Here is a 17,339-nt window from a genome sequence, read left to right as displayed (position 1 = left end):
GGGTCAGAAGACATCGCCAGCATCGCTTGAGGCAGCCAAATGAGCGCTCCACCACCTGGCGCGCAAGGTTCAGGCGCTCGTTGAAGCGCTCCTGGCTAGCGGAGAGATGGCCCGTGTAGGGGTGCATGAGCCACGGCCGGAGGGGGTAGGTCGCATCTGCGATGACGCAGAAGGGCATGGTGGTGTCCCCCAGAGGGATCTCCCGCTGGGGGATGTAGGTTCCCGCCTCCAGCCGGCGGCACACGCCCGAGTTCCGAAAATCCCGGGCGTCATGGGTGCTGCCAGGCCAGCCCACGTAAATGTCCTGGAAACGTTCCCGGCTGTCCACCAAGGCCTGCAGGACGACAGAATGGTAGCCCTTCCGATTGAGGTATCGTCCTCCACTGTGCTGTTGGGCGCGGATGGGGATGTGAGTCCCATCCAGAGCCCCGAAGCAGTTGGGGAAGCCCAGGGTGGCAAAGGCGGCGACAGTGGCATGTGGGTCCCCCAGCCTCACGAGCCTGTGCAGGAGCATGGCGTTGATGGCATGCATGACCTGCAGAGAAAGCACATGGGACAGCCCCAATGAGGGGTGAGCAGGGTGTGCGTGGCCCTGCCCTGCCCTGGACCCCCTGCCCTGGCCTGCCCTGCCCTGCCCTGGTCCCCCTGCCCTGGCCTGCCCTGGCCCCCCTGCCCTGCCCTGGCTTGCCATGGCCCCCCTGCCCTTGCCCCCCTGCTCTGCCCTGGCCCCCCTGCCCTGCCCTGGCCTCCCCCCATGGGTTCTCTTACCTCCATGAAGACTGCCCCAACGGTGGCCTTTCCGACACCAAACTGCTGCCCCACGGATCGGTAGCTGTCCGGAGTGGCCAGCTTCCAGACAGCGATGCCGACCCGTTTCTCCACAGGGAGGGTACGCCGCATGGCTGTGTCCCGGTGCCTGAGTGCGGGGGTGAGCCACTGGCACAGCTCCAGGAATGTCTGGCGGGTCATCCCGAAGTTCCTGAGCCAGTGGTCGTCGTCCCACTCCCCAAGCACCAGACGCTCCCACCAGTCGGTGCTGGTGGGGTAGCTCCACAGTCGCCGGCGTGTGAGGCGGGGGGTGGAGCGGGGTGCTGCAGGGGTAGGGGTTGAGCCTTGCTGCCCTGGGGGCATCTCCTCCCCTGGGGCAAGGAGGTACTCAGCTGCCTCCCACATGGCATGAGCCAGGGCAAGCCCTGCTCCTGCCGGGAGGGCTGGGTGGACCTCTAGCTGCTGCTGCTGCTGCTGCTGCTGCTGCTGCTGCTGCTGGGGGTCCATGACTGCGGCTCCCGGGGTCTGTGTGCCTATGGCTCCTCAGACCGCATGCTGTGCAGGCTGAGTGTATGTGGGAGGGGCCCTTTAAGGGAGCGGCTAGCTGTTTACCCGGAAGCTCTAGTCCGCCCGTTGACCCTGTCTGCAGCTGTGCCTGGCATCCCTATTTCGATGTGTGCTACTTTGACGTGTAGACGTTCCCTCGCTGCGCCTATTTCGACGTTGGGCTGAGCAACGTCGAAGCTGAACATTGACGTTGCCAGCCCTGGAGGACGTGTAGACGTTATTCATCGAAATAGCCTATTTTGATGTCGCAACATCAAAATAAGCTATTTCGATGTAGGCTTCACATGTAGACGTAGCCATAGAGTAACAAAGACTTCATAGAAGCTACCTTCTGAGATCTCGCTGTAATACTGTAAGTGAACCACAATATTCTGATAAGAATAAAGGGATTTCAAAGTTGGCAGGGTCCTTTCAAACAGGAGCCCTGTCTGGACGAGCCGCGCAGCAGCAAGCCGCGGCAATTTCGAAGTGCCATGGCCCCCAGCCTGCTAATGAGTCACTGAATATGTATGTCAGTGCCTCATTAATAATCTTCAAAATGGCCACTTTTTCAAAGATTTGGGCTCGTGTAGACATGGCCTTGATGTGGCTCTCCCTAAAGTAAATCCCATCTTCGAAAGAACCCTTCTTTCCATAATAAAAAGGGAAGAAGGTTTCTTTCGAAGATGACATTTACTTTAGAAAGAGCCATATATCCACTGCTTTCCTTCTTTTGAAAGAAGCTCTTTCAAAGGAAGAATGTGCAAATGAGTCACCAGATATATAAATCTGCACCTTATTTGCATTTTCAATCTCCCTCATTTGCATATCTCTTTCAAAGAGGAATGCAAATGTAGACACATCTGCAGTGAGTTTGATTCTACTTCTTACTTCATGTCATCAACAGGTTACAGGTCTAAAAGTACCACATCGATATCACTGAGGGCATAACATGAAGGCAAAGAGGGGTCACAGAAAGCTTAATTCGGTTTGTGAGTCTTTATTGTCAATGACATGTGATGAGGAAAGATGGATTGAAAGGCCCCCGGATCCCCAACAACGGCAGGTGCAGGGAAGAGCTCTCGTGGTTTTCCCTGACAATTGAAATCATTGGTGTACATATTACTAAGATATAGCAACTGTAGGACCAATATTGCCAGCTTTACAAAGTGAACCTGCAAATTAAGGAAAATGTCCTGATCTCCTTTCTCAGATTTTGTTCACTCTCAAATGGGAATTTGCTCCTTGTAAAACTGTAAAAGAATCTCACTCTCTCATCCTAAATCAGTGCTGTTTTCAGAATGGTAGCCTGAATGTCATCACTTCCATGAACAATTCTGCGTAATTATTCAGATATAAATAAATCAGGCACAATGAAAGCAGAAAGTCTATGACAGTTTTGTTAATCAGCTGCCTCTTTCATATAGATACATTTCTCAGACTTCCAAAATACTAAACATTACAATATCAATTGCTTTATGAAAGGGAAAAAAAACCACATGGAAGTAACCTTGCTTGTATTACACCTCTGTTATCTTCACTTTGTTCCAATTGACTTGCCAAATCATTTTGAAAAAAGGTGAGAGAGAAATTAAAAAAGATGGAGCTCATAAAAACCCAAGAGGAAAACTTAATGGCAACCCAGAAATGTTACATATAATGTTGGTAGCAGGTGGTCACCTTTCCTACTACAAAAAGATTATGATCTATCATGGTAACAACATAGTTCTGTCTCCTGATGCCCTTGCTGTATCAACAAACAAAATCAATAATATGTTGCAAGTGTAGTGATTTAATGTTTTCTCATGAAAATACATAAATACATAACATAAAATATAAAACATAAAATCTATTGAAAATAAAAACAGAACTAGATGACATCGCTAATGAATTATTATTTATTTACTTTTTTGCAGCACATAAGAAGGTCATGGCCATTTATATTCTAGAGACCATAATGATGATTCACTGTTACAGCTACTGCTAGTCTAGTTCAGCATTACTATAAAACACTGAAATAATCTGGCAACTTGCTATCGCTCTCCAGTAATGACATAAATGTGCATCAGCTTGCACAGAATAGGTGAACAAAAAATTGCCATATTTACAGTGCCATAACAAGTTCAGGCACAAATACAAAAACATATATATAAGGAAGGCCCAAAGTTGTTCGGATTAGTTTACAGAGAGAAAGAGGTGGATGGCTCATTGTCTCTGAATCTTGTGTAAGAAATAATAGAATTGTCATTTTAGGTCTTCTCCAGTTTTTCTGAAAGATTTGAGGTTGGTCTCTGAGGATACAAATTGTAGTTATCACACATTAAAGTGGTGGAGAAAGGATTTTTGAGGGATTTTTTTAATCAACTGTAAATCACTGAAGTTAAGGAGATGCCAGTGAAACTGGAAAGAAATAAAAAGTAAACATTTTGTTACAATTTTTTGCCTCTCAGTTGCTCAGTTTTCATTCTCTGTAGGGCTTGGATGTCATTTCACTAAGGCAGTGTGTACACTAGCAAGTTCTTTTAGAAAATCTGGCCCTTTTTTGAAAGAACATGCAGAGCATCTACACACAATATGCACTCTTTTGATCCAAAATTAAAAGAACTCGGCTCTTCTTCTGGAAGTCCTTTTCCGCTCCTGGATCAGGAAATGTGCCTTCTTTTGAAAATTTCTTTAGAAAAAATCATGTGTAGATGCTCTGCAGGCCCTTTTTTGGACAATCAGTCCTCATGGCACTCAATTTTTCAGCCCCTTGCCCGTTCTTTCAAAAGAATTGTGTCAGTGTGGATGCTCTCTATCAAAAGAACAAATCAATGTTTTGATCCGCCTTTTTTTTTTTTTTTGGGTGCATGGACATGCTCTTTTAAAAGAATTTTTTTCAGAAGAGGTTTTCTGGAAGAACTTCTTTTGAAGGATCACTGTTGTGTAGATGTAGCCTCACTGTTTAGTTGTCAAAAAATCTTCTAGGTTAGACAACACATGAATTTCTAATGTTAAAAATACGTCTAACTCTAGATTTCATATCTTAGAACTTCCCTTTAGGGAAAATTGACAGTTTAGCTCATTACTTGAGTCTCCAGTTGTGAATTCTGGGTCTAGATCTAAATGGAAATGCTATCTACCTCCATAAGGGCCATTATTGTGCTCCCATTACTGTACTTTCTGGGCACCTCATTCTTCACTATAGTTATCCTGATAATGCCCCTTTGAGTTATGGAAGTGTTATCCCCATTTTACAAATTGAGAACTGAGATTTTGTAATGTGCCCAAGATCGCACAGAAAGTTTCTGGTGGAACAGCACTACAGAAAACAGTGTTTGGACAAAAAAGATGAGAACTTCTCCATGTTGCTTCCTTGGCATTTGCAACTTGATAAGTTGGGTGGGAATATTATTTGCAGCTTCGTCAAAGGAGCAGGCATTTTCTGGTGGCAGCTGGGAAAACCAGGAAGTCCTAATGTAGTGGTTAATTGTGGAAGAACTTTGTTCACGAAAGCTTAGGGGGTGGTGAGGCATGCACACCTCACTCCATATCTAATGAGCCAAGAACAAGACTCAGGGAAAAATTTCCAAACAAGATAAGTGGTGGCATTGTAGCAGAACAATTTGTAGCTAGAGATAAGAGGAAGAGCACAAACATGCAATAAGCTTGTGTGATGAGATGTCGTAAACACATAAGCAGGATTAAAGAACAAGAAGTAACAGAACCAATAATAGATCAATAACTGACAGCTAAGGAAATACTATAAAGGGTAATGAGTGACCTAACGGAACTGTATAATGAGGCAGAAAAACTGTATATAACCAACACAGAAGCCAATGCAATTTGGACCTCACCGATGGGCCATCGCGCTGGTGTCTCTGAAGACTAGAGAACTCCTATTCGTCCACAGTTGATGAGGGTCCCCAGCTTGCTGAAGGGACATGAGATGCCACTTTCTTATCATGTTTTTGCTTTTCATTTAAGGGTTTATTGTTAAAGGCGGTCAGAGCAATAAACTGCTTGTGGTTAGCAGATAAGTTGTCAGCGTGTTTTGTACTCAGAGAAGCAATTGTTGAACATGAGATAACTTTTGAATGCAACACGTAGGACAGACAGGCTGCACGTATATGGGACTGGCAGTTATGAAAGGCCCAATAACACACACTTTCCACTCCACAGTTAGCCTTTAGCATACAGCGGGAAAAAATAAACACACTGACGATGTCATTGCTTAATAACATTTTTATTGTGTTTGCTTTTTTCTATTCATCTAAAAATATGACTAGATATGTAACCATGTATTTTATATAGCATAAATTACATGTTGCCTTTGATTTAATTACATATCTATGATAATGCAACAGTACATGCTTTGTGTCAGTGTGTAGTGATAAAACAGCTATTTAAAAGAAATTAAATAGCCATCTTCAGGAGCTTGGCTAAAGCTTATTTAGGAGTCTAAAACTTGCTAGCCTTCTTTGTGAATTAATATTTGAAGTTAGAGCACTAGGTTTCTAAATATCATAGGCTACGTCTACACGTGAAGCCAATATCGAAATAGCTTATTTCGATGTAGCAACATCGAAATAGGCTATTTCGATGAATAACGTTTACACGTCCTCCAGGGCTGGCAACGTCGATGTTCAACTTCGACGTTGCGCGGCACCACATCGAAATAGGCGCTGCGAGGGTACGTCTACACGCCAAAGTAGCACACATCGAAATAAGGGTGCCAGGCACAGCTGCAGACAGGGTCACAGGGCGGACTCAACAGCAAGCTGCTCCCTTAAAGGGCCCCTCCCAGACACAGTTGCACTAAACAACACAAGATACACAGAGCCGACAACTGGTTGCAGACCCTGTGCCTGCAGCACGGATCCCCAGCTGCCGCAGCAGCAGCCAGAAGCCCTGGGCTAAGGGCTGCTGCCCACGGTGACCATAGAGCCCCGCAGGGGCTGGAGAGAGAGCATCTCTCAACCCCCCAGCTGATGGCCGCCATGGAGGACCCGGCAATTTCGACGTTGCAGGATGCGGATCGTCTCCACGGTCCATACTTCGACGTTGAACGTCGAAGTAGGGCGCTATTCCGATCCCCTCATGAGGTCAGCGACTTCGACGTCTCGCCGCCTAACATCGAAGTTAACTTCAAAATAGCGCCCAACGCGTGTAGCCGCGACGGGTGCTATTTCGAAGTTAGTGCCACTACTTCGAAGTAGCGTGCACGTGTAGACACAGGTGTAGTGTATTATCTACTTTTCTGTTGAAACAGGCAAGTTATAAACGTGGTTCCGTGAAAACAATGGTTAATTGCACTTTGCTTCTCAGGGGCTACTCATGTAATTCCTCGTAAAAAGACAAGAACGTTAATTGTGTCTCGGCAGTTACTGAGTTATAAAATGTAAATGTCAAATCACCTCCTCTTCCCCTCTCCTTCCTCTTCTGCCTCCTCCACATGACTTTAAAGTTATTTCATGTTCTTTTAATAAGAAAAGCACCAAAAAGAGCCGATATTTTCATGAGCTGATGCTTATAATTAGTCTCTTAACTTCACATTTAAACCTCTAAGGCTACAGACACTCAGCAAAGTAATTTCATGAAAACAGCTGTCATTTTGAAATAATTTTGCTGTCATCTACACTACGCAACTGCTATTTCAAAATAAATTTGAAATTTGAAATAGCTGTTGCGTTATTTCAAAATTGGTAAACATCATGGCCATGTCTACATTTGGCCAAAATTTAGAAAGGACCATGCTAATGGCCAAATCAGAGAATACTAGTGAGGTCCTTTTCAAAAGGACCCCACAAACATTGAAATCCCCTTATTTCTATTAGATGACGTGTAATGTTTGTGGGGTCCTTTCAAAAAAGGCCCAGTGCAGATGAGCCGCACGCTATCAAAACGTGGCATTTTCAAAGTGCTGTGGTTGGCAACATGCTAACAAGGCACTGAATATTCATTTTGGTGCCTCATTTGTACTCTTTGATTTGGCCATTAGCATGGCCCTTTCGAAATTTTGGCCAAATGTAGACATGGCCACAGCTACATGTACGCTACAGCAATCTTTAGAAAGAAGTTCTTCTAGAAGAGATCTGTTTTGAAAGAGCACATCCACACACAAAAAAGTGGACTGAAAGATCTAACCACTCTTTCAATAGAGAGCATCCACACACACCCTGCTCTTTAGAAAGAACAGGCCATGGATAGAAAAATCCACCACCGGATGGAGCTCTGTGAAAAAAAAAAGGGGCTTGCGGAGAATCTACACATGCTTTTTTTTGACGGAAGCTTTTGAAAGGAGGTGCTCTTCCTGATCCAGGAGTGGAAGACAACTTCCAGAAGAAGAGCCACATTCTTTCAGTTTTGGATCGAAAGAGCACATTTTGTGTGTGGACGCTCTGTGTGTTCTTTTGAAAAAGTTCCTAAAGAACTTACTCGTGAAGATTCAGCCCATTGCAAGAGGAATAGCACTTATTTCAAAATAATTATTTGAAAATACGTGCTGTTAAGAGTTGCATCCATAATACATTCCCCATTCAAAAAGGGAATGCAAATGAGGGAGAATGAAAATGCAGATGAAGTGCTGATTTACAAATCTTACACTTCATTTTCATACTCTTGTACGGTCACATTTTCGGAAGATACTTTTTTGAAAGCAAAAACAGCCACGTAGCTGGGGTTCATTTGAAAATCGTAGAATCATAGAACACTAGGACCAGAAGGGGCGAGAGGCCATCGAGTCCAGTCCCCTGCCCCGATGGCAGGACTGAACACTATCTGCACCATCCCTGATAGACATCTATCTAATCTGTTCTTAAATATCTCCAGCGAGGGAGATTCCACAACCTCCCTTGGCAACTTATTCCAGTACTTGACCACCCTGACAGTTAGGAACTTTTTCCTAATGTCCAACCTAAACTTCCCTTGCTGCAGCTTAAGTCCATTGCCTCTTGTTCTCTCCTCAGAGGCCAAGAAGAACAAGTTTTCTCCCTCCTCCTTATGACACCCTTTAAGATATCTGAAAACCGCTGTCATGTCCCCCCTCAATCTTCTCTTTTCCAAGCTAAACAAGCCCAATTCTTTCAGCCTTTCTTCATAAGTCATGTTCTCCAGACCTTTTATCATTCTAGTTGCTCTTCTCTGGACCTTCTCTAATTTCTCCACATCTTTCTTGAATTGGGGTGCCCAGAACTGGACACAATACTCCAGCTGAGGCCTAACCAGCGCAGAGTAGAGCGGAAGAATGATTTCTCGTGTCTTGTTCACAACACACCTGCTAATGCATCCCAGAATCATGTTTGCTTTTTTTGCAACAGCATCACACTGTTGACTCATATTTAACTTGTGATCTACTACAAACCCTAGATCCCTTTCTGCTGTACTCCTTCCTAGACAGTATTTTCCCATTCTGTATGTGTGAAACAGATTATTCCTTCCTAAGTGCAACACCTTACATTTATCTTTATTAAACTTCATCCTGTTTACTTCAGACCATTTCTCCAATTTATATAGATCATTCTGAATTATGACCCTATCCTCCAAGGTAGTTGCAACCCCTCCCAGCTTGGTATCATCTGCAAACTTAATAAGCATACTTTCTATGCCAATATCCAAATCATTAATGAAGATATTGAACAGAACTGGTCCCAAAACAGACCCCTGTGGAACCCCACTTGTTATGCTTTTCCAGCAGGATTGAGCACCATTAACAACTACTCTCTGGGTACGATTAGCCAGCCAGTTATGCACTCACCTTATTGCAGCCCCATAAACCATGTTTTCAAAAGAACCTGCTTCCTATTTTTATTCCAAAGTAGCTTATTTAGAAATAAGGCTGTTGTGTAGATGTAGTACAAGTGGCCTGTTTTTCAGAAGTGTATCACAACCATTAGCTCAGTAGATCTGAAGAAGTGGGTCTGTCCCACAAAGCTCATCAACTAATAAATTGTTCTGTTTCTCTTTAAATTGCTACATGACTGCTTTTTTTGTTTTGAGTAGCTCCCATTGTAATGAGAGTGTATAGCACATTTCTGAAAATCCAGATATTTATTTAGGTATCTAAATAAGGACTTGGGGCTGTGATTTTAGACACAGGAGTCACAAGAAAAGGCTGGACTTTTATAATTCAGGCCATCTATTTAGGCATCTATATCTATATGTATATCTATATCTATATCTGCACATATATAGAATCCTAGCTTTAGGTATCCCTTTCTTTGACAATCTTGGCCTACCGGTGCTTAGAGAGTGTTCCCATAAGGTCTGGGTTACAGCATTCTGAGACTCTAAGCTATGTCAAGTGAAAGACGACCCATACTTAAAAAAAAAAAAATCACAGACAGGAAACAAACAGAATATATAAACAGAATCTTTATGTTCTCATAGGAAAATAAGAGTGGATATATATTTTTATCCCACAAATAAGAAAATTATCCCTCTTTTCATTAAAAAAACCCACTTTTTCCGTTATCCCTTCTAATTATCAATTGGTTTTGATAACATTTGAGATTTTTTTTTCTTGTGTAGAGGCCTGTCATATTGCAAGGGCCTAATATGTGGCTTAGTCAGCTTATGTCTGAATGAAGTACTACTTTCCATTGACATTTACAGGCATGCAAATAAACTGTGAATTGAGATGCAGAGACTTGAAGTTCAAAATGCAAAATCTACTAGACTGATTTGTCAGTGAACAACAAGAGCCCTGGAAATGATACAATCATGGGAGAGATGATCAAATACAGTGGAGACAGCATGATTCAGGAAATACACTGATTATGTAATATAGCATGGAAAGAAGGGAAAGCACATAAGGAATGGACAAGATCCATGCTAGTGACAGTACACAGGAAAGGAAATACATTGGAGTGCAAGAACTACAGAACGATTGCCCTAATGAGTCATCTGGGCAAGGTGCTCATGAAAATACTGACTGAGAGACTAAGATCGCAGACAGAAGAACATATAGCACAGGAGCAAACAGGGTTCAGAAAAGATAAAAGTACCATACAGCAGATATCGGCACTAAGACTGACAGCAGAGAAAGCTCAATGAAAGAACAAGAATGTATAGGCTTGCTTCGTCGATTTTCAAAAGACATTTTGGCAGTATAGAACAGAATGTGACTTGGGCGGTGTTGGAGTCGTACAGAGTGGATAGCTGACTAATACAGTTGTTGAAGGATATCAATGACAATGAGGAGGAAGTGGTGAGAACACGCGGGTAGTTGGGAAGTTGGTTAAAACAAGTAGAGGTACAAGAAAAGGAGATCCAATATCACCAAGTATATTCATCATGCATCTGGAGAGAGCAATGGACAAGATCAAGGAAGAGGTAGAAGGGATATCTGTGCACGGGAAAAAAATTAACAACTTGAGGTTTGCGGATGATATAGTTATCATTGATGAAGATGAGGAGAAGCTAGCAAAAATGGTGCAGCTGTTAAATGAAGAAGGGAAGAGGTACGGACTGATTATGAACATTGATAAAACAAAAACAATGGTATTTGGAATTAAGGAAATGGGAAGGAAGATCAGTGTAGATGACATTGAACTAGAAAATGTGTGTATTCAGTAGCATGTTGTACAGATGTGAGGCATGGGTAATAATGAAAGATTCAGAACGAAGAATATTGGTGTTAGAGTGGAGTTATAGAAAGATACTGTGAATAGAATGGATGCAGAAGGTCTTCAATAAGGAATTACATAGAAAGATACAGCCAAAAGAGACCCTGCTGCAAAAGGTTATAACACAGAAGCTACAACTCTAACGAGGATGGAGAGAGACTGTTCTCAATGGTGACAGATGATGGAACAAGGAGCAATGGTTTGACGTTACAGAGGAAGAGGTGTAGGTTGGATATTAGGAAAAACTATTTCACCAGGGTGGTACTGAAGGAGTGGAATGTCTTACTTAGAGAGGTGGTGGAATCTCCATCCCTAAAGGTTTTTAAGTCCCAGCTTGACATAGTCATGGCTGGGATGATTTAGATGGAGTTGATCCTCCTTTAGACAGAGGGCTGGACTAGATGACCTCCTGAGGTCCCTTCCAGCCCTCGAATTCTATGATTGATTGAACTCTCTGACTGCAAAGTGAAGTGAAATAACTTTGGTAAGATCACTAAAAACAGTCATGGCTGTCACCACACTACCCCTCCCTTTCGGAAGAGGCATGTAAATGACAGGGATTGGAACTGTTTAATGAGGTGCTGACATGAATATTCAGCACCTCATTAGCATAATGTCAGCCAGTTGCACTTTGAAAGTGCTGCTTTTGAAATGCAGATTAGCTGTGTATACATGGGCACTGGGTGCTCCAAAATAAATAAAATAAACCATTTTGGGAATAAGGAAATTTTGAAGTCCAGGGTTTATTTCAAAGCACCCATGTCTATACAGCCAGTCTGCATTTCAAAAGCAGCACTTTCAAAGCACAACTGGCTGCCATTATGCTAACGAGGCACTGAAATTCATGTCAGCACCTCTTTAAACAGTTCTGATCCCTGTCATTTAAATGCCCCCTCTGAAAGGGAGGGATAGTGTGTCCGCAGCCCAAGTTACTGGGAAATCTCAAGTCTGAATATAATATTTTTAATTAGCACTTGACTTTTCAGCACACTTTTACCAGTGGTCCCTTTAAAAGGATTTCACAAGGATGATGTTCCTCTAAATAATGAGATAGAATCTGTAGAGGAGAAAGTGATTATACCTAATGAATTAAGTATAGTTGACAACCAGCTTATAATGATCATATGCTTTATAGCATGGGAAAAGTAATTACCTGATAGCCATTTCAGTATAGGATATCGGTCTTTTCAAACTTCAAAGTAGTTACAGTTTGGAACGTGGACAGTAAAAAACTGGAAAAATAAAACTTATACAATTTAAAAATGTCAGTGACCTAATGGCTGCTAAAGCTTTGGATCCATTTTCACCTTCTTCACTGGGAATAACTTTCAATCCCCAAGTTTACTAAAAATTATTCTCATGCATGACAAAATTGAGACGAGGGAACTGGCCTTATCAGACTTGTACTTTAGATCCCCTCCCTCCCATTACAAAGAATGCTGGTATACAGGGGGAAAATCCTTTGATACAGGAAGGTGAATATTCTGGTGTCACTGTGTCAGCTCTGAAGTAAATTTTCATTATAGAAATGACCTTAAAATCCCAACAAAATGCTTCACAGAAATGACTGTTGCTCCATTTTTCACCCCGATTTTTTCTTCTGTATCTAAAGTCATTTTACTACAGAAATTACTTAAGATCACAGTGCAAGTTGTCCTCTGTTCAATCCCTTTTTTCTTTGTCTTAACTGGATAACAATCTAATTCTTAAATGTTCTGTAACACATTATTTGAGTATGGAAGCAGGGAAGGTTTATGAAGCTGTCATATGTAGCTGAACTTCGTTTTGCTACTTTTCAAAATGAAAATCCAAACAACGTTGAAACATATATTTGATCAAAGGACTTTGTTTCAGAAGATCAAACATTCTTGGAGTGAGCTTACACAACTCAAATATATTAGTTGAACTTGAAGAATGAAAGATCCAGTGCTTCAAAGCCCTCCCTGTCCCCCAAAAAAAATCACGGGTGCTGTGAACATTGTAATAGGAAGAGTGCAAAACAACTAATATGATGCTGTAATGTGTTTAACTGCAAGTAGAAATGCTGGGGGATACATGCACTCATGTGAATAAAGAAAACAATGTCTAGTTTCCTGATAAGGTGGACAAGAACTTGAAGGAAAAAAAATCTATTTAAAAGGGCTTGAACTTCTTTACTTAGAGAATAAACAGAGAAAAAAAATTCTAATATGAGTAAACAAGTGCTATGTCCATATGTGATCATATATATGTAAAAAGCAAAGGAATTATGAGTTTTCTGACAGAAGAATTAAATTTTTCACAGCCTTGTGTTGGGATATAGTATCTTTGGCTACGCGGCCATTGCTGACTTATGCTGTAATGGCCATTTTAACAACATTGTTATAAACAACACATAACATTGTTTTATAGTGGATATATATTATATATATATATATATATATATAATAGGTTGTGCTTCAGGACTTCTTTTGTACTAATTGGGATTGTCAAATGGGCTTAGCAGAATTTCATCACATTTTTCCCTTTTATGTTCTATTTGAATAATACTAAATGTACATAGTACTGACCTTGGCTATTACTGATGTTTCAGCCACATCACAAAGATTACAAGTTTGTTTGAATAGTGACAGAGGGATAGCCGTGTTAGTCTGTACTCTATCAAAACAAAAAAGAGTCAAGTAGCACTTTAAACACTAACAGAATAATTCATTAGGTGATGAGCTTTTGTGGGACAGACCCACTTCTTCAGATCATAGCCATACCAGAACAGACTCAATATATAAAGCAGAGAGGTCCAAAAATTGCTATCAAGGCTGACAAATCAGAAAAGCTATCTAGGTTGGCAAATCAGAAGAGCAGAGGGGCAGTTGGGGGTTGGGGGTGTTTCATGGGGAAGTTAAGAGTTAGATAAACCAATGTAGGTAAAAGAGTCTTTATAATGGGCCAGGTAATTGCTGTCCCAGTTCAAACCACGTGTTAATGTGTCAAATTTGAATATAAATGACAGTTCTGAGCACTCCCTCTGTAAACGATTGTTAAAGTTCCTTTTCAGTAAAACAGAGACTTTCAGGTCGTTAACAGAATGGCCCATTCCATTAAAGTGCTGGCTGACAGGTTTGTGTGTTTGGTGTTTTTTGATGTCTGTTTTGTGTCCATTCATCCTTTGTCGAAGAGTGTTTGCAGTCTGTCCTATATACATGGATATATGCCATCATGTCCCAACAAACCATGTAGACTAAGCCCTAGTGTATGATCCAATCAAGATTTTCATATACAGGGCTATTGTCAACGCATGGCTTGTTGACTATAGCTAACTATTTCATTTTATCATTCATTTACTGTGTTCTGTATGATATTATGATTAACTAACATGTTGACTATGTCTACACTTATGAAAAACTTCAAAATGACCATGCTAATGGCCAAATCAAAGAAAACTAATGAGGCGCTGAAATGAATATTCAGCACCCCATTAGCATGCTGCTGGCTATGGCTTGACTACATGGGGATCCTTTTCAAAAGGACCCTGCAAATGTCAAAATGTCAGCTGATAGGGATAAGGGGTTTTTGAAGTTTGCAGGGTCCTTTTGAAAAGGATCCCTGTGTAGATGGAAGCCTTGTTGGAATATCTCTTCCAATAGCAACTTCTGCAGACAGATCACCTTAGTGGAGACATAGCTTAGGACTCTAGTCAATATCATGCTTTTATCGTAAACCCCACAGTTCCACAAATCTGGCTGGTTACAAGGTAAGCCGTTAGTCCAGGGAATGGCAACTTGAGGCTCTGGAGCTGCATGTGACTCTTTAAGGAGCCATTTCAGGAACTGAGCACAGCTTCCACTAATTCTTTTTCTGGCTCCAGAGGCTGCTGCCACTTAAACAAGGCAACGAAATTTGGCTGCCCACCATTAAACCAACTGAATTTAGTTTTTATGTTTAAGTGGCTGTAGCCTCTGGAAATGCTGAAAGTCAGCTGCAGCAGAAAGCCCCAGAAGAGAAAACCAGCAGGGCTTAACATGGCAGTGTCTACACTAGCCCAAAACTTCGAAATGTCCATTTCGAAGATTATTAATGAAGCTCTGAAATACTTATTCAGTGCCTCATTAGCATGCCTATCTGCTGATAAGAATAAGGGGATTTCAAAGTTGGCGGGGTCCTTTTGAAAAGGACCCCCATTTGTATGAGCCACGCGGCAGCGAGCCGCAGCAATTTTGAAGTGTCGCGGCTGCCTGCATGCTAATGAGGCGCTGAATATGTATTTCAGCGTTTCGTTAGTAATCTTTAAAATGGCCATTTCCATGGCCATTTTGAAGTTTTGGTCTGGTGCAGACATAGACCATGTGGGGGAAGTACTAAGCCCGTAGGAGAGCTAGGGGGAGGAAAGGTCAAGCCTGCCCTGCCAGAGCCACCACAACTGTGCTGAGAAGGAGGAGGTAGGGGGAATGTGTGTGGGGGGCGGGTGGCAGCGGCCATGAAGAAGCAGCATTGTCTGAGACAGGTTAATCCTGGGAATGGGGGTAGGGGGTTGGGGCTGAGAGGAATTAAGCATGGGAATGGTGGGGGGGCAGGTTTGTGGGATGAGGAGTAAAGCTTGGGGATAGGGGGCGGATTTGGGGGCTGAGGCAGATAAAGCTTCAAGATGCAGGTAACAACTTTCTAACAAGTACAAATCATTGTACGTGCACTGTTCTTAAAATAGAGGTTACATACAGGACAGTTTAATGTTATTAAGGACTGTCTCATACTCACATGAATTGCAGTTCTTGAAGTGCTGATTTTGTAACTGAATTTGAAAAATAGCTCTTCTCACGACTTCGGTTGCAGACCCCTGCCTTAGTGTCACAATTTCAACTATTGCATGAACAGATTAGCCATCCAGTTTGATATTTGGACTCCATCTTTATTGTCGTGAAAATCCATCTCTCTATACACAGTAAACTCTTTCACATTCAGCAGCCTCTGGATTGGGAGGCTGCCACATATTCAAATATTCTGAATAGTAGAGAGGTATACCTAGCAATGCGTAACACTAAGAAAAACAAGATTAGATATTCAGAAATGAACAAAATTGTATGCAGAGTACTTTATTTACCAACAACAGCGGTTTTGTACACTGTCAACTTACGCTGTACTTGCTGTATTTACTTGTATTTATTTTCACTATACTGTGCTTATGGAAAATGTAACTAAAATTTACTTATGGTTTAAATGCCAGTTATTTGAGAGTTCTGGATAATAGAATGACACATATGAAAGAGTTTACTGTATCGAGATACTAAATATTTGCCCCAAATCTAGGTACAATCCAGGAAGGTACTTACTTGGCATTCCTAATTATAAACACATTTGTAATTCCATTAAAATGAGCTGGATGACTCACATTCTTGACACAGCAATATGGAGTGTACTGGCTGTGGTCTTGTATTTGAGAAATATGCTTGAACAGACTTATTAATATTTTTGTTTCCACAGAAGTACCAGGTCACATATTTTTATAGATAAGTTGTCACAGACCAAATTGACCTAACTAATCAAGGCCCAAACCATGAAGCAAGAAAGCCTTCAGGTAGAGTCCTTTGCTGATAAACAACCTGTTGAAGTCAACAAGGTTCCAAAGGGGTATGCATATACTTGTAGGACCCTGATCTAACACAGTGGGATTTAGCTTATCGCAGTGACTTCCACATGTGAGGTGATACAAAAGCCGGGAGTTTTCATAACATCTCTTCCTTGGAAAGCTGAACTCACAAAAGGCAATACACCGACAAAAGAAGGCATAAAGAAAACAGCTGTAAGTGGCTGTTGGCTGAAGTTAACCATGAGATTTGTTAGTTCTATGATTAGTGCATGTATTTTTCTTTTGCTGATTTTTTTTTCTATTTTCTTTAGTGTTATTTGATTTTGATCCTCTGAGTATTTATCTCCAGGAGATTGTGAGACAAATAGAAAATGTGTGCTTTAATAAGGAAGTGGATGGAACTATGTCTGATTTGGGCATGTGTTTCAGACAAAAGAATCATATGGAAGAAAACCGGGAGTTGAGAGTGGGAGAAAGATACGTAAAGAGTAGCTTGGGGCAGTTGAACTGGGGCATCAGGCAGACTATCACCCCTAAACTGGAAATATTAAGTTGACTTCATCCCAGAATAAAAATCATATATGCCCAGAGGTTGGGATAGGGGGAGCCAGCAGGACTCAGAGGGTCTGGACTGGCTGCTGCAGACCCAGGATTGGACAGGGAACCAAGTAGGTATCTCTGGGGGCCTCCTTCCCAACATGTAGCTAGTAGCTCCCTCCTCACCCCAGCTGACTCTCAGGACCTCCATTCTGTCCCCCTAATGCTGTACCCCCTACTTATATATAGACAGCTTGCACAGCCCTTGGAGCAGCTGGTCAGATACCTGGGTTGGAACAAAGCAGCAATCAGGGAAATAAAAA

This window comes from Carettochelys insculpta, chromosome 1, assembly GCF_033958435.1.
Source record: "Carettochelys insculpta isolate YL-2023 chromosome 1, ASM3395843v1, whole genome shotgun sequence".
In the NCBI taxonomy this organism is placed as follows: Eukaryota; Metazoa; Chordata; order Testudines; family Carettochelyidae; genus Carettochelys; species Carettochelys insculpta.
Note: the sequence above shows the minus strand (reverse complement) of the source record.